This window comes from Mobula hypostoma, chromosome 10 (assembly GCF_963921235.1).
Source record: "Mobula hypostoma chromosome 10, sMobHyp1.1, whole genome shotgun sequence".
Classification (NCBI taxonomy): Eukaryota; Metazoa; Chordata; class Chondrichthyes; order Myliobatiformes; family Myliobatidae; genus Mobula; species Mobula hypostoma.
In genome coordinates, this window is record NC_086106.1 from 2,980,887 (window position 1) to 3,006,311 (window position 25,425).

Consider the following 25,425-nt stretch of genomic DNA (forward strand, 5'->3'; position numbering starts at 1 on the left):
TCTTCCTAGAGATGCTGCCTGACCTGCTGCGTTCACCAGCAACTTTCATGTGTGTTGCTTGAAATTCCAGCATCTGCAGATTTCCTCGTATTCACATCTGCATACCTCGACCCTGTCTTATTCCCCCCCTCCCCAGTTCAATCCCTTCCTACTTACATCCGTGACACCTCACACTCTCTGGATCTTTTAAATAATTTCAAGTTCCCTGGCCCCAACCATGGATGTCCAGTCCCTATACACCTCCACCCCCCACCCCCCTCCACCACCAGGAGGCCTCAAAGCTCTCCATTTCTTCCTCGTTCCCCTCCAACACCTCTCCCCTCCGCCTGGCAGAACTTGTCCTCACCCCCAGTAATTTCTCTTTCTGCCCCTCCCACGTCCTTCAAACTAAAGGTTTTTGCCATGGGCACTGGCATGGGTCCCAGCTATCCCTGCCTTTTTGTCAGCCACGTGGAACAGTCCATGTTCCAAGCCTACACTGGTGACCGTCCCGCACTTTCCCTACGCTACATCGATGACTGCATTGGTGCTGCTTCCTGCACCCATTGACTTCATTCACTTTGACTTCAACTTCCACCCTGCCCTCATATTTAACTGGGCCATTTCCGACACCTCTCTCCCCTTTCTCCATCTCACTGTCTCTATCTCTGAAAACAGCTTATCTACTGATGTCTATTATAAACCCCCGGACTCTCACAGCTACCTGGACTACTTGTAAAAACACCATCCCCTTCTCTCTGTTCCTCCGTCTCTGCCACTTCTGCTCTCAGGATGAGGCTTTTCATTCCAGAATGGAGACGTCCTCCTTCTTCAAATAAAGGGGCTTCCCTTCCTTCACCATCAACGTTGCCCTCAACTGCATCTCTTTCATTTCATGCATGTCTGCTCTCACCCAATCCTCCTGCCACCCTACCAGGGATAGGGTTCCTCTTGTCCTCACCTACCACCCCACCAGTCTCCGTGTTCAGCACATAATTCTCTGAAACTTCCGCCATCTCCAATGGGATCCCACCACCAAGCACATCTTTCCCTCCCCCCCACCCCACTTTCTGCTTTCCACAGGGATTACTCCCTGTGCGACTCCCTTGTCCATTCTTCCCTCCCCACTGATCTCCCTCCTGGCACCTATCCTTGCAAGCGGAACAAGTGCCGCACCTGCCCCTACACCTCCGCCCACACTACCATTCAGGGCCCCTACCGGTCCTTCCAGATGAGGCAACACCTCACCTTCATGTTTGTTGGTGTCATATTCTGTGTCTAGTGTTCCCAGTGTGGCCTCCTGTACAGCAGTTTGACCTGACGCAGACTGGGAAACCACTTTGCTGAGCATCTATGCTCTGACCGTCAGAGAAAGCAGGATCTCCCAGTGGCCACACATTTTAATTCCACTTCCCATTCCTATTCCGACATGTCAGTCCACGGCCTCCTCTACTGTCACCATGAGGTCACACTTAGGTTGGAGGAACAATACCATCTGGGTAGCCTCCAACCTGATGGCATGAACATCAATTTCTCAAACTTCCAGTAATGCCCCCCCATCCCCTTTTCCCTCTCTCCTTGACTACCCATCGCCTCCCTCTGGTGCTCCTCCTCCCCCTTTACTTTCTTCCATGGCCTTCTGTCTCTTTCACCCATCAACTTCCCAGCTCTTTACTTCATCCCGCCCCCCTCAGGTTTCACCCATCACCTTGTGATTTTGTCTCTCCCCCCCCCCCGCCCACCTTTTAAATCTGATCCTCAGCAATTTTTCTCTCACAGAAACTGTCCTGTCGAAGGTTTCGGCCCAAAACTGTACTCTTTCCATAAATGCTGTCTGGCCTGCTGAGTTTGTCCAGAAGCAGATTTTTCCTTGTTTGTAAGACAATTCCGAACCATTCTGCTCTCTTCAGGCTTGGAGACGCCGGAAATGGCCGGGAGAGCAAATGAAACAATTTCACTACTTCAACAAGTTAGAAACCACAAAATATTTGAAGGTATCGACAATCATCTTAAATGTTACAATGAAAATGAAGATTTGGAAGATGCTATCCTTGAAAGCATGGTATGAAGGCAGTTTATTATCTGCACTAGATGTCTGCTCTGATTTTGTTCATCAAAAGAACAGTGCAACATACATTGGATGAACTGTTAGGGACTAACACACAACCTTATAGTACTGTAGTAGTATTTATAGCATTCTAATTTGTTCTGTATTTCACTTAAATACATAGTTTGTTACTCATTTAAACAGTAGTTTGTCTTTTTTGTACCTGTTTAACTATTTCCATGAAACTTTGACTAATTGGGGCAGTCACTTAATTGGGCCAGAAAGTACTGGTCCTGATGTGTTCCAATTAAACAGAATCCACTAATTACCCCTTTAGTGAAAGGTGTTATGATACACTTCTTTAACGTGTGTGTGTATATATATACAGCATATCACACAAACCAATCTTCTGTCCTTGGACTCACTTTACACCGCACGCTGTCGGAGCAGTGCTGCCAGGATAATCAAGGACACGACCCACCCAGCCAACACACTTTTCGTCCCTCTTCCCTCCCGGAGAAGTCTCAGAAGCTTGAAGACTCATATGGCCAGATTTGGGAGCAGCTTCTTTCCAACTGTGATAAGACTGCCGAACGGATCCTGACCCGGATCTGGGCCGTACCCTCCAAATATCTGGACCTGCCTCTCGGTTTTTTTGCACTACCTTACTTTCCATTTTTCTATTTATGATTTATAATTAAAATTCTTAATATTTACTAATTTTTTACTATTTTTAATATTTAGTATTTGTAATCCAGGGAGCGGGAAGCGCAGAATCAAATATCGCTGTGATGATTGTACATTCTAGTATCAATTGTTTGTTGACAATAAAGCATAAAGTATAAAGTATACATTTAATGTCAGAGAAATGTATATAATTTACATCCTGAAATGCTTGTTCTTCGCAACCATCCATGAAAAACAGAGGAGTGCCCCAAAAAGTGAACGACAATTAAATGTTAGAACCTTGAAGTCCCCCCCACCTCCCAGCTGCCCTCCTGCGCGTAAGCGGCAGCAAGCAACGATCCCCCCTCCGGCCACCGACCACTCAAGCGTGCAGCGAAGCATTAACAAGGACTCAGACTTTCACCCACTAACGTCATTTACAGACGTGCAGGCATTGTTCCCCCAGAGATCCGAAGACACCACAACAAAAATTGAAAAAGGTAAACAGAACTCGGATCCACGGCACCCACTACATCATCACGTGCCAGTTTCTAACCACCTAAAATCGAAGAAAAGCTTTGCTACAATGGAGGAACTACCTCACGGAACATCCCCTCCAAACATACAGGATTGACCTCTGGCAGCAAACAGAAGCCAGAACCTCACCAAACAATACAGTGCAAGACCCCACAGAAATGTTGCCAGACGGGGCACTGCTTGACAGACGGAAGTGGTGTACTCTCAACAGAGCGAGAGCGGGAGTTTGTAGGACGGAAGACAATATGGTGAAGTGGAGTTTAAAGACCAGCGAATCCTGTGAGTGTGGCGAAAGGGTGCAGAACATTGAACAGGTTCTGCGCAACTGCCCGCTCTCACCTGATTCAGCTGACACTGACCTGCTCAACATCAACCAAACAACACTAGAGTGGCTGGCTGTCTGGTGTGACAAGCTATGAATGAAGTACTCCAAAGACTGCTTGTTCACCCGGTATTCAACATACCACAGGCTCTCTCTCTCTCTCTCTCTAATAAAGGAGAAAGAGGTGTCTCCGTTTCACAGCAAGAAGGGGGATGTAACAAACAACTTGCTGGTTTGTGATGCTAGAAGTCTGTTGTGTCATTTTTTCCGAGCTCTGTGTCCAAAGATTTCGGGTCTCTGGGTGCACAGCCTTAGATCTTCCATCTCCCACGACACACTGATCTCCTGCCCGGACTCCGATCTTCGATCTGCCCATCTCCAGAGCCTCAAGATCTCGGCCCCCCCCCCCCACCGAAGGGAAGCTGGGCTTCTAGGTTGCGCCCTTGGTGTGTCGGATAACGGCCAGATGTGAAACCCTGAGAACGTGTCCCTTTCCCGCAAAGAACCGTAATCAGCGTGTAACTCCAGGTCAGGGTCTTCAAAGAATCCTTAAAGGAAAAATAAAGATATTAAAGATAGAAATAGAGCTGTTTCTGAAGATACAAGCAAGGAGTTGTCATTAGGTGCCACTAATCCTCCTAAACTCCTCCTCGAATATTCGTGGTAATCCGGAACTTCCTACTCCCAAAATTGTTTGGATTGAATCCTTTAATCCTGGGGTTCTCGACATTATTCATGCCATGGACAAATACTGTTAAGGAAGGGGTCCGTGGAGCCCAGGTCGGGATTTTTTCTGTTCCTCTCACAAGACGCCTTTCCATTTCTTCAGCACCTGTCTGTTTTTTTCTGGGACCGAGTTGCTCGACGCTAAACCCAGCAGGGATAGAAAGCGTGCAAGGAGCCGCTGGATCCACTCGCCTTAAAGTCCAGTGCGGATGACACGACACCACTGGCCGGCTTTCTCCGGGTGGGAACCCCCGCTTTATCCAAACCTTCCAACCAGGTGTTGAGGGTTTGTTGATGAAGAAATGGGAATTAAACTAAAAATAAGCCATTCTGTATCAGGGCAGAAAATTCCTCTTTTTAATTGATGGCACTTAAATGCTGAGATTGGGATAGCACAGTGGCCCAGACAGGAGAGCTGCTGGCCCACATCTCCAGCGACCTCTGGTGCTGTCTGTGTGGCATCTGTACATTAATGATTAATAGATGAAAGCAGCATGAATGCAGGCCTCTCGCCCCAGCCAGTCTATGCTGACCACAGTGCCCACCCAGCTAGTCACAATTTCCTGCGTTTGGCTCATACCCCCGTAAATCTCACCCCTCCATGTACCTATCCGAGAGCTTCTTAAATGATCCTACTGTACCTGACTCAAACACTTCCTGTGGAAGCTCGTTCCATATCCTCACCACCCTCTGCCTGAAAAGGTTGCATCTTAGCTCCCTATTTAATCTTTCTCCTCTCACCCTAAATCTATGCCCCCTTGCTGTGGTCTCCTATCCTGGGGAAAAGACTTACCATCTGCCTGACAATTTTAAATATCTATATAAGGTCAGCTCTCGTTGTCCTACATTCCAGAGAATAAACACCCAGCCTGGCCAACCTCTTCCTGTAACTCAGGCCCTCGATCCTGGAAACATTCTAATAATTCTTCTCTGCACTCTTTCCACTTTAACCACGTCTTGCCTTGATTTCAGAGGGCAGGCTTCAACCATTTTGGTTAGCTCCACGTAATGTCAAAGAACAGTTTAGAGGTTTGTTTAAGGTCCTACCCTGTCGGTAGCACTGACCGGCCAAAGCTCTGTAAGTCACCACACCGACATCTACCCAACAAAGCGCAAAAGGTAGGAGTAATCCATTCTGGTTTATTACTACCCAATGTCTTCACACAATCGGCAAAGTGAGGGAAGGTTACACCAATGACGTTATCAAGTGACTCTTACCCTCCAATAATCCACTCACTGACGCTTGGCTGAGGTCACTGTGCTCCAGCCATGGTGAATTGCCCTGGACAGCACATACTGCAAGTGCAATTACGAAGAAAAAATGGCAGCACCTCTACTTCCTTAGGAGTTTGTGAAGATTCGGCGTGACATCTAAAACTTTGACAAACTTCTATAGATGTGTGGTGGAGAGTATATTGACTGGCTGCATCACAGGCTGGTTTGGAAATCTCAATGCCCCTGAATGGAAAATCCTACAGAAGTAGTGGATAAGGCCCAGTCCATCACAGGTAAAACTTTCCCCCACCGTTGAGCATCTCTACGTCATGTGCTGGTGCAGGAAAGCAGCATTCATCAGAGGGAACCCCACCATTCAGCCATGCTCTCTTATCACTGCTGCCGTCAGATAGAAGGTACAGGAGCCTCAGGACCCACAGGACCCACACCACCAGGTTCAGGAACAGTTATTACCCCTCAGCCATCAGGAAGAAGGTACAGGAGCCTCAGGAGCCACACCACCAGGGGCAGGAACAATTATTACCCCTCAACCATCAGGCTCTTGAACCAAACTTCACTCACTCCATCACTGAACTGTTCCCACAACATACGGACTCACTTTCGAGGACTCTTCATCTCATGTTCTAGATATTTATTACTTATTTATTTATCATTATTATTTCCAGACATCCCACCTCTCCCGGAAGTTCCGGGAGTCTCCTGCATATTGATAGTGGCTCCCTGATGCCCGCAAATTATATACAATATCACGGAAATCAATTTTTCTGAGAGTGAGAGAGAGAGAGTAAGAGTGAGCGCGTGAGAGAACGAGCGCACACGAGAGAGAGAGAGAGAGAGAGAGAGAGCGCCATGGGAGAGTGTTCCAAAAAAAGAAAACATAAAATGTACGTCACCCCAGACTACACTAAAGTGTACCCCTGCCTAAAAGGGGTCAAAAATAATGACAGCGTTGCTCGCCGCACTGTTTGCAACAGTGACTTTTCTATTGCCCATGGTGGGTTAAGACTGTACAAGACATGTTGAGGTGAGTTTAACAGGTGTCATTCGTTCATTAGCATAGCTAACGTTATTTAAACTAGCTGGCCAGCTGCTAAGGAGCCACTCTATTGCAGACATCCCACCTCTCCCGGAAGTTCTGGGGGTCTCCGGTTGGTAGTGCTACCTCCCTGAAATGAGTTTTTGCAGGGTGGGATGTCTGTATTTCTTCTTTTTGTATTTGCACTTGTTGTTGTCTTCTGCACTCTGGTTGATCACCCTAGTCGGTGCGGATTTTCATTGATTGTTATGGTTATCAGCCTATTGAGTATGCCCAGAGGAAAATGAATCTCAGCGTTGTGTATGGTGACATATATGTACTTTGATAATAAATTTACTTTGAACTTTGAGTTCAAGTTCAATTTTATTGTCATTAAACAAAGACATGTATACAGCTAAATGAAACAATGTTCCTATGGGGTGTAGGTGTAAAGCACAGTACACATGGTCACACATGGTTCGTATAGTTATTATCCAGCACATGGAGTCACAAAATAATATCAGGGAGTGACACGGCCTGAGGATTGACAGGCTGACATAAAGAGCGAGGTGGATGTCTATGTAAGACAAGTGAAAAGTGATGAGTTAGCTGGGGAGGGGTAGGGCATTCAGATAGGATATGCGTATGTGCTAGGTGGCAGCCTGATGTTAAAAGGTCTAACGTCCCGGGGAAAGAAGCTGTTACCCAGCTGGACACTTCTGGTTCTCATGTTATGCCATCTTCTGTCTGATGACGGGAGGTCAGGGAGATTGTGAGAAGGACGAGAGGGGGCTTTGACAATGCTGGAGACATGGTGTATGCAGTGCTTCTGATATACGTTCTGAGTGGAGAGAGATCGGGGGGAGAAAATCACGATGGGGGTGGGGGAGAGATGCTGATGCTTTCAGCAGTCCTCTCTATGCTTCGGAGTGTCTTGTGATGTTACAAAAAATTCCTGAGAGCAGTCCAATGCCCAGCCAACACCAGTTACCCTACAGCTACATTCTGAAAAGTCAATTGAATAATAATCAATGATTTTGCTGTCTCCACTTTATAAGTTTGGGTGGCAGGGTGGAAATATGTCTCTACCAAGGGAGGTGTGAGGTGCTCCTTCTCTCCGCGAGCCTGCAGGTCACCCTCGGACAAGGTGTAGCACCTGCTTAGCCCCCGATCAGGGTCACGTGCAGCAGTGGGAACAGGTGGTGGATGGTCGTACGAGCAGCCGGTGCAGATCACAAGTCCTGGTTATGTGACCACTGACACCAGGCAGACAATTGATAATGGCTGGGCTCACCCATCTTGTAAAGACACTGCCCAGAAGAAGGCAATGGCAAACCACTTCTGTAGAAACATTTGCCAAGAACAATCATGGTCATGGAAAGACCACGATCGCCCACATCATACAACACGGCACGTAATGATGATGATGACTTCAGTGTAATCCTGATATCATTCTTTAAAAGCGGTTCAGTGAAGGAAAATCAAGTCACAGTTCATCATATGACATGGCATATAACAAAGGAATACTTCGTAAGTAAAACCAGGAATGGCCTCTGCAGTATCGCAGACCTTGTTCCACAATTCATGGCTAACCTTTTACCTCCTTCACTTTCCATTGATACTTAAAATCCTATTGATTTCAGCCTTGAATATCGTCAAGGGCTGAGTACACATTGTCTCTTTATAATCCTTTGAACAGACAGTTTTGTTTACATCTCAGTAGTTATCCTGAGATTTATGCAACCAGGGTTTACTCTGTGGAGGCTGAGAAAACAGGCTGTCAGCCCCTAATGTATCAATCACTCTCTAATCTATTTCATTAAGATCACCCCTCACTATACTAAACACCAATGGATTTAAAAGGCTGGGATTTCCCATTGCCCTGCCCCCCACACCAGACTAATATCTTGAAACCTCTGTAAATTTAAGATTATTGAATAGTTCCCTAGAAGGGTAAGATGGATTCCTATCTTCACAGTCCACCTCGTTATGATTTTGTATGTTACTGATGCACTTTCTCTGTAGCTGTTACACCTTATTCTGCAAACACAAGAGATTCTGCAGATGCTGGAAATCCAAGACAACACACGCAAAATGCTGGAGGAACTCAACAGGTCAGGTAGCATCTATGGAAAAGAGTAAACTGTCGATGATTTGGGCCGAGACCCTTCAACAGGACCCCCTCATCTAGTCCTGATGGAGAATCTCGGCCTCCAGCATTTTGTGTGTGTGTTGCTAAAATGTCGATTGCCAAGCTCAGTAAACCCTACAACATCAAACACCTCAACGTGAGCTACCAATGTTCACCACCGTCCTAAACATTGGATGTTTGTCACTCCTTGTTTGTGTGCAGTTTTTCATTTGATTCTATTGTATTTCTTCGTACTACTGTGAATGCCTGCAAGAAAATGAATCTTAACGTAGTATATGTTGACATATAAATAAATTTACTTTAAACTTCATGAGCTATCTAGGCTTTAGGTCTGGCAACATCTCAACTTTAATACTCACATCATTGTTTTTAACTTCCATAATGGCCCTGTTCTTTTTACACACGATCACATTCATCCCTTCCTACCTATCTTCAGCTACCCAGAGTTTGAATTTCAGGAAAAAGTTGATCATTGGATGTACGACCACAAGGGGGCGCATGAGAGGCAACGGTGCTCATGCAAAAACTACAATACCACTGTGTACAGATCCAGCCACACTGAGGGCATTGACCAAACAGCACTAAGAATGTAAAGAGCTTACTGGAGCACTGCCTTCCTTTGTTGTATATTTGCTTTTCAAATAAAGTTTACTTTTGTAATTCAAAAATTATTCCTTTCCCCCCATATGTCTGTAGGGAGTTTGCACATTCTCCCCGTGACCGCGTGGGTTTCCTCCGGGTGCTCTGGTTTCCTCCCACAGTCCAAAGACATATGGGTTAGTAAGTTAATTGGTCACAGAAGTGTAATTGGGTGACGTGGCATTGTTGGGTCAGAGGTGCCTCTAAGCTAAATTAACTAAAGTTAACGACGCTCAGGCTGCAGTGTTCCCCCAGCAGATTGTTGCTCCAAACGCCAGTACTTGCAGATTCTTGCATCCCTCCCTTAACCTTGTTAATTCACTGCCTCTACCCTTTCCTTTACAGTGACCTTGAGAACATAACTTTTAAAGGAGGACATAAATAATCTTCCGGAAATAGTAGGGGACAGAGGGTCCAGTGAGATGGAGGAACTGAGCGAAATACATGTTAGTAGGGAAGTGGTGTTAGGTAAATTGAAGGGATTGAAGGCAGATAAATCCCCAGGGCCAGATGGTCTGCATCCCAGAGTGCTTAAGGAAGTAGCCCAAGAAATAGTGGATGCATTAGTGATAATTTTTCAAAACTCGTTAGATTCTGGACTAGTTCCTGAGGATTGGAGGGTGGCTAATGTAACCCCACTTTTTAAAAAAGGAGGGAGAGATAAACCGGGGAATTATAGACCGGTTAGCCTAACGTCGGTGATGGGGAAACTGCTGGAGTCAGTTATCAAAGATGTGATAACAGCACATTTGGAAAGCGGTGAAATCATCGGACAAAATCAGCATGGATTTGCGAAAGGAAAATCATGTCTGACGAATCTCATAGAATTTTTTGAGGATGTAACCAGTAGAGTGGATAGGGGAGAACCAGTGGATGTGGTATATTTGGATTTTCAAAAGGCTTTTGAGGTCCCACACAGGAGATTAGTGTGCAAACTTAAAGCACACGGAATTGGGGGTAAGGTATTGATGTGGATAGAGAATTAGTTAGCAGACAGGAAGTAAAGAGTGGGAGTAAACGGGACCTTTTCAGAATGGCAGGCGGTGACTAGTGGGGTACCGCAAGGCTCAGTGCTGGGACCCCAGTTGTTTACAATATATATTAATGACTTGGATGAGGGAATTAGATGCAGCATCTCCAAGTTTGCGGATGACACGAAGCTGGGTGGCAGTGTTAGCTGTGAGGAGGATGCTAAGAGGATGCAGGGTGACTTGGATAGGTTAGGTGAGTGGGCAAATTCATGGCAGATGCAATTTAATGTGGAAAAATGTGAAGTTATCCACTTTGGTGGCAAAAATAGGAAAACAGATTATTATCTGAATGGTGGTCGATTAGGAAAAGGGGAGGTGCAACGAGACCTGGGTGTCATTATACACCAGTCATTGAAAGTGGGCATGCAGGTACAGCAGGCGGTGAAAAAGGCGAATGGTATGCTGGCATTTATAGCAAGAGGATTCGAGTACAGGAGCAGGGAGGTACTACTGCAGTTGTACAAGGCCTTGGTGAGACCACACCTGGAGTATTGTGTGCAGTTTTGGTCCCCTAATCTGAGGAAAGACATCCTTGCCATAGAGGGAGTACAAAGAAGGTTCACCAGATTGATTCCTGGGAAGGCAGGACTTTCATATGAAGAAAGACTGGATGAACTGGGCTTGTACTCGTTGGAATTTAGAAGATTGAGGGGGATCTTATTGAAACGTATAAAACTCTAAAGGGATTGGACAGGCTAGATGCAGGAAGATTGTTCCCGATGTTGGGCAAGTCCAGAACGAGGGGTCACAGTTTGAGGATAAAGGGGAAGCCTTTTAGGACCGAGATGAGGAAAAACTTCTTCACACAGAGAGTGGTGAATCTGTGGAATTCTCTGCCACAGGAAACAGTTGAGGCCAGTTCATTGGCTATATTTAAGAGGGAGTTAGATATGGCCCTTGTGGCTACGGGGATCAGGGGGTATGGAGGGAAGGCTGGGGCAGGGTTCTGAGTTGGATGATCAGCCATGATCATAATAAATGGCGGTGCAGGCTCGAAGGGCCGAATGGCCTACTCCTGCACCTATTTTCTATGTTTCTATAAAACAAGCTTTTGGTCATTTGAAGCTTTATGGCCTGAAATTTTAATTTTATTTGCTATGTGGAGAGCATCCTAACTGGTTTAATTGCCATCTGGTATGGGGTGGCACTGCACAGGATTGAAATAAGCTGCAGAGGGTTGTAAACTCAGTCAGCTTCACCACAGGGCACCAGCCTCTGTAGCGTCCAGGACATCTACAAGGAGAGATGCCTCAGGAAGGTGGCATCCATCATTAAGAACCCCCATCACCCAGGTCATGCCTTGTTCTCATTGCTACTATCAGGGAGGAGGTATAGGAGCCTGAAGACACACACTCAACGATTCAGAAACAGCTTCCTCCCCTCTGCCATCTGATTTCTGAATGGACATTCAACCCATGAACACGACCTCACTACTTTTTTATTTCTTTGTTTTTACACTACTTATTTATTGTAACTATTTAGTATATATCTATATCTATGTATCTATTGCTATATCTATCTACATGTAATTCACAGTTTTATTTCTCTATTATAGTGTATTGCATTGAGCACAAACTCTTCCCATTAATGCCAGGTTCTGTTGTAACTGAAACAGCCAGTAGGTGGCGGTTTTGTACCAATTAATTAACGATGAATCACAGACATAGAAACATAGAAAATAGGTGCAGGAGTAGGCCATTCGGCCCTTCGAGCCTGCACCGCCATTCAGTATGATCATGGCTGATCATCCAACTCAGAACCCTGTACCTGCCTTCCCTCCATACCCCCTGATCCCCGTAGCCACAAGGGCCATATCTAACTCCCTCTTAAATATAGCCAATGAACTGGCCTCAACTGTTTCCTGTGGCAGAGAATTCCACAGATTCACCACTCTCTGTGTGAAGAAGTTTTTCCTAATCTCGGTCCTAAAAGGCTTCCCCTCTATCCTCAAACTGTGGCCCCTCGTTCTGGACTTCCCCAACATCGGGAACAATCTTCCTGCATCTAGCCTGTCCAATCCCTTTAGAGTTTTATACGTTTCAATAAGATCCCCCTCAATCTTCTAAATTCCAGTGAGTATAAGCCTAGTCGATCCAATCTCTCATCATATGAAAGCCCTGCCTTCCCAGGAATCAATCTGGTGAACCTTCTTTGTACTCCCTCTATAGCAAGAATGTCTTTCCTCAGATTAGGGGACCAAAACTGCACACAATACTCCAGGTGTGGTCTCACCAAGGCCTTGTACAACTGCAGTAGTACCTCCCTGCTCCTGTACTCGAATCCTCTCGCTATAAATGCCAGCAAACCATTCGTCTTTTTCACCGCCTGCCGTACCTGCATGCCCACTTTCAATGACGGGTGTATAATGACTCCCAGGTCTCGTTGCACCTCCTCTTTTCCTAATCGGTCACCATTCAGATAATAATCTGTTTTCCTGTTCTAACCTCACATTTATCCACATTAAATTGCATCTAGAAGCTCAAACTCAAACTGAGATTTCAAATCCACTAGTACAACAAAGAAAGCGATTTTCAATGTATGTAACATCTGAAGTAATTTTTTTTAAATTACTGTGGATATAGCAAGAATAAGGCCAGGCATAATGGTGTATTTTGTTGCCAAGTGGACTGAGATATCTATAATGCTGTTTCGCTCTACTTCCTTTGGCAGATAATTTTGGAACTAGTTCAAGACCAGTGTACGTCTTGTGCAGTATTTATTGTTTAATCAGTAGTTGGAGTTCTGTCTGGATTTCTGTAATACTTTTAACATTGCAAAATTTTCCAAGGCCTTCAGGAACATTGTCGCTAAATATATGACCCCCAGCCACAGAAGGAGATATATTTAAAAAGTTTGGTAATGGGAGGTAGGTTTCAAGGAACATCGCAAGGGTAAAAGGAGACAATGAGGAGAATAGATTTAAAAAGGAAAATCGAGAACTTTGTACCCTGCTAGTTGAGAACACAGAATATATAAGACCATAACATATAGGAGCAGAATTAGGCCGTTTGGCCCATCGAGTCTGCTCCCCCATTTCATCCTGGCTGATCCATTTTCCCTCTCAGCCCCAATCTCCTGCCTTCTCCCCGATTAACCTTTCATGCCCTGAGTAATCAAGAAATTATCAATCGCAGACTTAAATACACTCAATGACTTGGCCTCCACACCCACCTGTGCCAAAGAATTCCACAGATTCACCATCCTCTGGTTAAAGTTCCTCCTCATCACCATTCTAAATGGACTTTCCTCTACTCTGGGGCTGTGCCCTCTGGCCTTAGACCCTCCCACCACAGAAAACATCCTCTCCACATCCAGCCTGTCGAGGACTTTCAACATTCGAAAGGTTTCAACGAGTTGAAGGAATGAGTTTCTGAATTCCAGTGAGTAAAGACAGAGATATGATGTTGCCAGAGTGAGGCTTCTTGGAGCTCATCTGCGAGACAGCATAATTTCTTCCCTTTAATTCCTCTTTTTCCCTTTTCTAGGTGGATGGGGTTCTGTCAGAGTCTGTGATCTACGGCTGCATTCAAACTGTCGTTCCTTACAGTGATGGTTCCTGCTCTCAGAGCTCACCGACTGGCCGCTTTTTGATATCCCCAGGATGAGGCCTGGAAGACGTGTGCCTTCGGGGTACGGTGTGAATGAACCGATTCCGCGCTGGTGTTGACAACTGAGGCATCGCGGGGGAAACGGAACGTCATGAACAGAGGTTCAGCTGTCGGAGGCCTCTGTATTCGGGCAATTGCCCTGTCTCCTCTTTCTTTCTCTTGATGGTGGGGGAGAGTTAGCTGCTGATTCTCGAGCTGGAGAACCTGGAACAAAAGTGACGTGACGGACTGCAACATCGGAATCAGTGAGTCGTTTTGTTTTATTGGCGTCCCCTCTCGCTGTGGAAAAGGGGCGACTCCTCTCTGACCCTGTTAGTGAGAAAGAGCCTGTGGCGTGTCGAATTGTCAGGTGAACAGCAGTTCTTGTTGGACTGCAGACCATGGTCTCCCTCGGGGGGCTTTGCTGTTGCTTGCTTGGTGGGTGGTGCCCGCTGAAATGTGGGGGAGGGTTGGTGTTTCTGTGTGGGATGGGGAGAAGGGGGCTTTGGGATTCTAATGTTTTCCTGCCATCCATTCTTTGGGGTTCTTTTCTCTCTGTTTTGTGCTGTCTGCCGAGAGGAAGAATTTCAGGTTGCATGTTATACATTCTCTGACATTGAATTGAACAGGCCCAGAGCCCGTCAAACATTCCTGATGTGATAATCCAGTTAAAATCATGGATTGACAACTATTAGAACTGTAGACGCAGGGAGGTGGTGGAAGTTTGTATTGAGGTATGACGTCATGGAGAGATCTGCCAACAGAGTTAAGGACTTTAAAGTTGAAGTTTCTGGTCATTGAGCACAGCAGTGATGAACCTGAGGGTGTTATTAGTGTAAATCAGGCATCACGTCATACCAACCAGAGCACTGGAGTCCTGTACATTCACAGGTTAGCATTAACTACCCACCCAACCTCCTGATTAACTGATTCTCCCCTAATTCAAATGATTATAAATTGCATCGATGATGCCAGTGACGGTAAACGTTGAAGACTCACATTGAATTCTGCAGTCCTCTCTTGTAGCAAGAGGATGATGTTGATAGATTAAATGCTAGAGAAATTCCAAATGAATGTTAATACAGTGGATTCCAGTTAATTGGGACACGTCAGAACCAGTGCATTTTGATTCAATTAATTAGCTGTCCCAATTAGCAGAATTCTCATGGAAACAGGTAAAAGGGTATAAAAAAGACAAACTACTATTTAACTGAGTAACAAATTATTTATTTAAATGAAATACAGAACAAATCAGAACACTAGCAATACTACTACAGTACTCTAAAACTGTGTATTAGTTCCTAATAGTATGCTACTGTGGTTTTTGATTGACTGTGAATGAACAAAATCAGCACGGACACTGAATGCAGATCAGGGACTGCCTTTATGCAATGCTTTCGATGATTGTATCCTCCAAATCTTCATTTTCATTGTAAATTTCAAGATGATTGTTGATACCTTCAAATTCTTCGTAGTCCCTAACTTGTTGAAGTAGTGAAATTGTTTCATTTTCCCTCCCGGTCGTTTCTCCACTCCCCAAGCCTGAATGCTTGAAACTGCAGTGACGAAAACCGTTTGGAATTGTCCTACTGCTTATTTCTCGCCAACTATCGGTGATAAAAATCACTGCTTCTTGAACACAAACACATACACTGATACTAATTAAAAGCTGCTCACTGTAAGCATGGTGTAATGACTAGCGGCCATGCAAGTGCGTGTGACTGACACCAGGTAGGAACCAATCAGCAGCAGTCTCCTGTCCCAATAAAGTGCGTAGTGTCCTAAATACATGAACGGAATCCCGGCTGTTTTCTCAGTTAGGTTTCGTTCTTTAAAAGTTGTCCCAAATAAGCAGCTGTACCAATTAACCGGAATTCAGTGAATATCCATCATTGATACTACAGAGCAGGCTTCCGCTCTTCATGAGATTGCAAAGCTATAAGAGTGGAACAACAAGATTTGTATCAGTGTAGAATGAATTTACTTTCCCATGCTTGTGCTACTGTATGAAGTGATGGAATGATTACTGGTTCCTAAGGTGTGGTAGTGGGGACAAGCTCCCACTACCTATAAAGTGCTCTAAATGGCTCAACCAAGTCCGACTCCCGGCCTTCACCTGTGGCTTAGCTACCAGTCCCGGTGGAACTGTTTCTGCTGACAGGAGAAGGGGCAAAGATGGACCACTGGCGCCTTAAAACCAATTGCTTTGGGCAGCTGGGGCTCGACAGCCTTGGACAGCAGCCCGCCTAGGAGAAGGAAAACTCTGATTTTAAACCTCCGCTGCCTTGCGGCCATACCCACCCGTGGGAAAGGCTCGGGGAGTAAACCCCGAGGACGAAATCCGGAGCCAGGGTCCCTAAGTCAGTTTGATGTTGTTTACAACTTCACTCTGGCAACCTCTGCGACGACACTGGGGCCAAGCTGTATCGGCCCTTGCCCTTCCCTTGGACCACATCAGTGACGCGGAGAGGGGGATCCCGCTGCATGGACAACAGCCGGTTCTTCATGTCTTTCCGCCCAGGCTTGTGCCCTGGAGAGGACACAGTCCACCAGAGGCGCAAACCCATCATCCCCTGGGATCGACGGCTGCCTACTACTAAATCTAATGATTATTATGATTCCATTGCACTTTGCTGCATCTTACAATCAGTTATTTGTCCTTCTGATTCATCAGCATGTTAATTCAAACCCCACTGCACAATATGTCTACGGTGTGGACCCTTCAGAACGGACCAGAGAAACCCTGTAGATTATTGTGTTCCTGAACCAGCCCTGTCAGTCCAGAAACACTTACACACTTCATTGATTCTGCTGGGCGCAACTGAATGAGTGTTCTTCACATTTATACCAGCGAAATCATATAAAAATAATTAACCAGCTATTTCGAAGATTCAAAGTACATTTATTATCAAGGTATGTATGCAGTGTACAGCTCTGAGATTTGTCTTCCCCCCAGACTGCCACAGAACGCATTCAAAGAATAAACACGCACACAAACAACGAATCGGTCAAATAGCTTTAAAAAAACAAGCAAAGAGCACAGAATATAAAACACAACATGGAAAGAGTTCAGGCTTATCCAGTTCAGCTCAGTGCTCGTTACCTGCAGGATGCCTCGATTCAAAATCGTCCAAAATAACAACATGAAAAAGGAGTGACTGGAAATTAGAAATACTTAGAAATTAGAAATGCCCCATAATGTGAACTGCAGAGTCCAACTCATGAACCACTTTGATTAAGCCTTGCCCAAGAACTCCGGCGCGATCCTCCGACAGCACTGAAGGAGAGAGGTATCTTATCTTGTTGTTTATGGGAAATTCCCAGTATCCGTGAACGCATTGTGTTTAGAATGGTTTGGGATGTTTCCTGGGAGAGGTTATAACCTATCGCGCGCATGCAATTCCTTTTCAAAGTTCAAAGTAACATTTATTATCAGAGTTACAGATACGTCACCCACTTACAACCCTGAGATTCATTTTACTGTGGGCGTACTCAACACATCTACAGAACACTGACTGTAAACAGAATCAATGAAAGGTGAAATAGAGGATAAAAAACAACAAACTGTGCAAATGAAAATGTAAGTAAATAATGAGAGCATGAAATAACAAGATAGAGGGTCCTTAAAGTAAGATCAACTGGTTGTGGGAACATCTCGATAGATGGGTGTAATTATCCTCTTTTGTTCAAGAGCCTGATGATTGAGGGGTAGTTGTCACAACCATGGAATTGGCAGCGCAGTAGGTACAGCAATTGTGCTTGTGAATTCACACTAATTATTATTTAATTGTGACAGTATTTAACTCCATACTTGTCATCGTAGTGCTTGTCGAGACTTGGACAGAGCACAGCAACGCTTCGCTGCTGTTTTGCATTGGGCCTTCCCTAAGATATTGGACTTTCAAGTCAACTGACTCTGAAGACCAGCGGTATTGGTTTAATGTTTCGATGTTCTTTTCGGCTGCAGTGTAGGCTTTGTTTTCCTTTTGAGTTTTAGTTAATGGCCCTGTTCGGCCTAGCGTTTATTATTTTATTTTCCCTTTAACACTGTTCGCATTAAAGTCTGTGATCTAGCGACCTGCTGCAGTGTCTCTCACTCCGCACTTGGGCCGTGTCCAAACCTGGTGACAGTAGTAACTGTTCTGGAATCTGGTGGTGCGAGTCCTGAGGCTCCTGTACCTTCTACCTGATGGCAGCAGTGAGAAGAGAGCATAGCCTGGGTGGTTAGGATCTGTGATGATGATGCTTTCCTACAACAGCTTTCGTGTAGATGTGCTGGTTGGCAGGGCTTTACCTGTCATGTAGATGGTTGGCAGGGCTTTACCTGTAATGGACTGAGCCGAATCCACTACCTTTTGAAGGATTTTCACAGTACAAATGACATGTAATCAATTTGATTGCCACATATAACCTGGTTTTAATTGAAAATATGACAAGCATTAGAAAGCTGCAACTTTATATCATGTGATTATGCATCTGAAACAGTATGAAGTGCTGTTTAACACAGGGTCTCAGTTCCAAGATATAGACCGTTTATTCCCTTCCTGACCTGCTGAGTTCCTCCAGGTGTGGGGGTGTATGTGTTCCACTTGCAAACAATCTGTTTCAGGGATTTTTTGATGGCAGATCCATGGTAGGTTGCTATCAATTCCAGTTTAATTGTCATTCAACCATACATGAAGACCCATGAATACAGAAAAACAAGACATTGTTACTCCGGGGCCAAGGTACAAAACGCAGTACCAACAGTCACACACAGCACAAAGCACACACAGGATACAAGCACAAATGGTATCACAAGCATACAATAAGAGTCTCGAAACTTGTGCCATCAATCCACAGTCAACCACAATAGAGTTTGACTCCCACCGAGTGAACACTAGAGGGCAGCACCGACTCCAGCCTGGGTACCACACCACACCACCCCCGGTAGAGAGCACTCGCCCCCCCCACCCCCTCCTGGTAAAATATCAGTAAAATACAACTATGCTGAATATATCCATTGGACAACTCTGAAAGGTCTTGGAAAAATTCATTTGACATCTCAGCCATTAGTTATCAAGCTAAAAGAAGCTGGCAATCGAAACTATCAATAAAGAGAATGTAGTTCTCAAGTATAGAAACATAACTTGTCACAGAACGACAACTCTGCTCCCACCTAGATATCTAAATTGTGTGATAATGCCAATAATAGACATCTTTTAAGCACATTGTGTTGTTATATATACAAGCTCTGGGCCTGTACTAACTGGAATTCAGAAGAATGAGGGGAGACCCAATTGAAACGTAATGAATGGTGATAGGCCTCAATGAAGTGGACGTTTTCTATGGTGGGGAAGTCTAAGATCAGAGGACACAGCCTCCGCATAGAGGGGTGTCCATTTAGAATGGAGACGAGGTGGAATTTCTTTAGCCAGAGAGGGGTGAATCTGTGGAATTCATTGCCACAGGCGGCTGTGGAGGCCAAGTCGTTGGGTAGATTTAAGGCCAAGGTTGATAGATTCTTGATGAATCAGGATATGAAGGGATATGGGGAGAAGGCAGGAGCTTGGAGCTGAGTAGGAATTGGATCAGTCATGATAAGATGGCAGAGCAGACTCGCCATCTTAAATCAAATCAAATGGGCTAATTCTGCTCCTATATCTTAAGGTCTTATGGTCTCATATCCAAACAATAACTGATGTTATTTATTGCAATTGAATGTTTTCTGAACCAAGCCAAACAGCATACTTCTCCAAATGGGACAGTAGGACTCAAAGTGAAGGACTACTGTGTGATCATTTGTCCAGAGCGGAGGGGGTGAACCAATGCCATGTGCTGCCCAGGATGGAATGGGCAAAACTTTGGTTGGCACGCAGCACGCAGTGCTGTCTCTCAAATCTTTAAACTCCACCCATAACAAAAAGACGCACAATGATTGTCTTTGCTGCCAAATGAAGTGGTGAATAACTTTTTCAACCCGAGAACAATGAGATGCTTTCACAGGAAACATCTCACACCCTGGCTTGGCGTCAGCTAGATGGCTGCGATGGTTGTGATGTTGGTTGATACGTTTTGAAATCCTTCCAGACCTGGTGTACACACAGTACAATAACAGTATTATTCAGAAATGATGTTATCTTTCAATTGTCTCTTCAAAAGATTTATAGTAAGAATTTTTTAATGTTTTCTAAAATGCTTCATTGATTTTAATCAGTCTCCTTTAATCTTTTATTAATAGTAACACAGTAAATAAGCATACAATTCCCGTAAAATGTATTCACATCCCCTTGGCAGTTTTCATGTTTTATTGATTCACAACATTGAATCACAGTGGATTTAATTTGGCTTTTTTGACACTGATTAACAGAAAAAGACTCCTTTGTGTCAAAGTAAAAACAGATCCCTAAGAAGTGATCTAAATATAAAAAAAAACAAAATAATTGATTGCATAAGTATTCACCCCCTTTAATATGACACAACAAATCATCACTGGTGCAGCCGATTGGTTTTAGAAGTCACATAATTAGTTACATGAAGATCTGTTTTTGGAGACCCATGTGCAGTCAAGTTGTTTTAATTAATTGTAGTGAAAATATGCCTGTATCTGGAAGGTCCAACTGCTGGTAAGTCAGTATCCTGGCAAATACTACACTGTGAAGACAAAAGAACACTCCAAGCAACTCTACGAAAAGGTTATTGAAAAACACAAGTCAGGAGATCCGTACAAGAACATTTCCAAGTCATTGAATATCGCTTGGCAATCATCAATAAATGGACAGACTATGGTACAGCTGTAAATCTGCCGAGAGCAGGCCGTCCTTAAAACTGAGTGACTGCGCAAGAAGGGGACCAGTGAGGGAGGCCACCGAGAAATCTATGATGACCCTGGAGGAGTTACCAGCTTCAGTGGCTGAGTTGGGTGAGACTGCGCATACAACAACTGTTGCCCGGGTGCTTCATCAGTCACAGCTTTATGGGAGAGTGGCAAAGAGAAAGCCACTGTTGAAAAAAACTCCATGAAATCTCAGCCAGAGTTTCCCAGAAGGCATGTGGCAAACTCTGAAGTCAGCTGGGAGAAGGTTCTATCAGACATCCCACCCTGCAAAAACTCATTTCAGGGAGGTAGCACCATCAATTTGCGGGAGACTCCTGGAACTTCCGGGAGAGGTGGGATGTCTGCAATAGAGTAGCTCCTTAGCAGCTGGCCAGCTAGTTTAAATAACGTTAGCTATGCTGATGATCGAATGACACCTGTTAAACTCACCTCAACATGTCTTTTACAGTCTTAACCCACCATGGGCAATAGAAAAGTCACTGTTGCAAACAGTGCAGCGAGCAACACTGTCATTATTTTGACCCCTATTAGGCAGGGGTACACCTTAGGGTAGTCTGGGTGACGTACGTTTTATATTTTTTTGGAACACTCTGCCATGGCGTGCTCTCGCTCGCGCTCTCTCTCTCTCTCTCGTGGTCACTCTTGTGCTCTCTCTTGCTTTTCTCTCGCTCGCTCTCAAAAAAATTGATTTCCGTGATATTGTATATAATTTCCAGGCATCAGAGAGCCACTATTAATATGCGGGAGACTCCCGGAACTTCCGGGAGAGGTGGGATGTCTGTTCTATGGTGTGATAAAACCAAAATTGAGCTTTTTGGCCATCAGCCTAAATGCTGTGTTTGGTGTAATCATCAAAAACACCCCATCCCTACCATGAAGCATGGTGGTGGCTGCATCGTGCTGTGGGGATGTTTCACTGCAGCAGGGCCTGGAAGGCTTGTGAAGGTAGAGGGTAAAATGAATACAGCAAAATACAGGGAAACCCTGGGGGAAAACCTAATGCAGACTGCAAGAGAACTGAGACCTGGGAGCATGACGATGACCCCAAGCAGCCCCAAGACCCCAATGTCCCCAAGCAGTCACCAAAATGCTTTTACAGTTATTGACACATACAGCCACAGTCCATTAGATTGTATCTTTGAAAGAGGTTTCATGTCAGCCGAATGCATTTCTTTGCACATCGCCCTGTAACCTTTTTATTTCCATTAAGAATTTCTGAAGTCCCTTTCGAGAGTGCTGCCTCCAAGAGGACCACACCTTGACATTGGGTTTGGAGGCTTGTGTGCCTCAAAGACCCAGAGAGCGATGTTGGTTCGAGTCAGGGCTTTATGCTTTGACTCTTGGTGGGGTCACCCACAGGTCAAAGGGTAGAGGACAGACTAAGAATTGTCCTCTGGTTCTCCAGGTGTGGGGGTTCAGCTCAGGGCTAACAACCCTGACTGGTCAAACAAAACTGTTATGGAAACAGCAATGATGAATTCTTCTACATCTGAGTGTGACGGTATTCCTGAGTCTCCACCCGGGACTTGCATGACTGACAAGAGTGAAAACTGAGAGGAAGCTACTGACACGATGAAGGAAGCTCTGAATACACCAAAGTCAAGATGAAAATTGGCCAAGGGCAGACGGAGATAGAAACATAGAAACATAGAAAACCTACAGCACAATACAGGCCCTTCGGCCCACAAAGCTGTGCTGAACATGTACTTACTTTAGAAATTACCTAGGGTTACCCACAGCTCTCTATTTTACTAAGCTCCATGTACTTATCGAGGAGTCCCTTAAAAGACCCTATCGTATCCACCTCCACCACCATCACCGTCAGCCTGTTCCATGCACTCACTATTCTCTGCGTAAAACACTTACCCCTGACACCTCCTCTGTACCTACTTCCAAGCACCTTAAAACTGTGCCCTCTTGTGCTAGCCATAAAGATGGAGGACATTCATTGCTGCCCTAAATGTCAGTGGCATAACAGGCAGTAAGTACCTAATAAATCTGATACTACCACCTGAGGAGAGTTAAGACAGGTGTATACAGTCGGCCCCCCGTATCCGCGGGTTCCACATCTGTGGATTCAACCAAGCGTGGATCGGGATCGGAAAAAAAACCTGGAAGTTCTCTCTCCAGCACTCGTTTGAGCACAGTTTGCCTCACGTCTCGTTCGGTCGCTACTTGTGTTGTGTGCACCCTTTGTTTCTGTGAAAAAATGGCTCCTAAAGAGCAATTAAGTGGTCAAAGCAATTCCTCAAAGGCTAAGAGGGAGCGTAAAGTGCTGTAAACTAGAGATGATTGAGAGTACTTACTCGTTGTTTGAGCATTGTTTGCCTCGCGTCTCGTTCGTTCGCTACTTGTGAGCGAGAGGAAGGAGTTTAATTGTCTTACACCATTTATTTTTGAAATTTATCAGCTTTACGTCCTGCTCTGTACCTCAGAACAACACATTTGTTCAAAGTACATTTATTATCAAAGTATGTATAAATTATACAACCTTGCCATTTGTTTCCTTACAGGCAGCCACAAAACAAGGGACCCAAAAAAACCCACTAAAAAAAAGGCCAATAGACACTCAGTGAGCGAGTGATAAAAACACACACTCTATGCAAACAACAGCATTCAGAACAAAATTAAGTCCATAGGCACAAAGAAAACCCTGAGCGGCTGGAGTAGGCCCACAGCCTCGGCCTCAGTTCATCACACTGTGGGGCAAATCGTCACGAATCTCGCAGACACAAGGCCCGGAGCGGCCAGAGCAGGCCCACAGCCTCGGCCTCAGTTCATCACACCTTTCTGTGATCACAATTCTGATATTGAATGTGAGATGTGAAGCCTCCTTCTGAGCCATCATAAGCAGTAGTTGGAAGAAGCGGAGATGTATAAAAGTCTTCGCAAGGAATCTTGTGTAAAACTTAAACCAACCTAGGAACAGCTCTGCTGGAAAGAAACATTGATGTCAGCATATGCTGGACAAGCAGTGTGTGTCAATAGGGTTAAAAGGGGTCTGGCCTTGGATTACTTCAGTAGCTGTTATCGGCTCCATGAGGTAGGTGTGAGATCACATACAGGATATTCTCACAATACCAATAAGGAAAAGGAACTCAGATGTCAAATGCAAACACTTTGTCTCCTTGGGAAACTCCAGTATATTATCTCATTTTTGAGAATAGTACATCCTCGGTCATGTGCCAAAGAGTTCTCTTTCTTTGGGGCTTCAAAGATCGTTGTGGCAAATGACATTTCAGATTACAAAAGCATACTAGCTTTTTCTTTACACTTAAACTGAAGTAGCTCAATATCCTTCACACAGTAGCCTAAGTTCAAAGTTCAAGAAGTTGTTATGTAGACAAACGGTGACTCTTAGTTATCCTGCTGATATTTTCAGGAGCAAAGCTGGTTGCCAGCCAGTTTCGTTGGCCCAGCTGGAAGGTGTCGGCTGAACCTCCTAATATTTTACCAAGATTTCTTAACTAAGGAAAAAAACTTATTTCACCTTTTAAATCTATTCACGTTTCAGGATTTGGGTATCACCAATAAGACCAGCATTTGTTGCCACTAATCTGAAGGTAATGACTACCTTCTTGAAATTTTCCTGGTAAAAGTGCTTGGGGGGAAGATGCAGAAACCGCAGAGGAAGCAGCAGAGCAAGGTGTTTCCGTGCATTTGAAATCCTTGCCTTTCCTAGAAGAAGAGGTTGTACATTTGGGAAGTGCTGTCATCGTAGCCAAGGCTAATAACTGCAGAGCAGCTTAACAATACGGTCACTATGCATTACTGATGGCAAGAAAGAATAATCAGACTACATCGACCTTGTAGGGGCTGCAAGTGTCGGACCGTGTCTCAGGCGCCATGTTCGTTCGTTCATTCATTCTCATTCATCTCTCTCATAAGAACATAAGAAATAGGAGCAGGAGTCGGCCATCTGGCCCATCAAGCCTGCCCTGCCATTCAATAAGATCATGGCTGATCTGTCCGTAAATTCAGCTCCATCTACCTGCCTTTTCCCCGTAACCTTTAATTCCCCTACTATGTAAAAATAGTCATAGTCATAGTCATACTTTATTGATCCCAGGGGAAATTGGTTTTCGTTACAGCTGCACCATAAATAATAAATAGTAATAAAACCATAAATAGTTAATTAGTAATATGTAAATTATGCCAGGAAATAAGTCCAGGCCAGCCTATTGGACCAGCCAATCTATCTAACTGTTTCTTAAATATATTTATTGAAGATGCCTCGACTGCTTCCCTGGGCAGAGAATTCCACAGATTCACTACTCTCTGGGAAAAACAGTTTCTCCCCATCTCCGTCCTAAACTTTCTTCCCCGAATCTTGAGGCAATGTCCCCTAGTTCTAGTCACAGCACTAGAAGCTGCAGAGGGACATTCTGTAATGAATAATAAGCCAATTGTTTGGAATCAAATGACCTTGACTGGTGTCTCAGGGCTGGGTGTGTCTGTACCCAACACCCACTGCCCCAGCACCTCTCCTCTGCCACCTGTCCCACACCCCTCCCACGGCACTCCACCCTCACCATTCCCAACACCCTTTGCTCCCGCCAGATTGACAAACTTGGTCTCTGTTCCACATTGACAAATACAGTGCTGTGCACCCCAGGTGTGTGTATGCGTCTCAGACTTTGGGACAGTTCTGTGTATGGACAAGAGAAGAAT

At 44.8% G+C, this 25,425-nt stretch overlaps 1 protein-coding gene across 1 annotated transcript in view; it reads left to right on the forward strand.

Moving 5' to 3' along the window:
- Positions 1-13,642: 13,642 nt before the first annotated feature.
- The window catches only part of zgc:154093 (uncharacterized protein LOC777623 homolog), an 81,775-nt gene continuing 69,992 nt past the window's right edge, over positions 13,643-25,425 (forward strand). The window contains exons 1-2 of the mRNA XM_063059891.1: positions 13,643-13,730; positions 13,836-14,203. The gene's annotated coding sequence lies outside the window, so the exon portion shown is untranslated. The remainder of the gene's footprint in view (positions 13,731-13,835; positions 14,204-25,425) is intronic.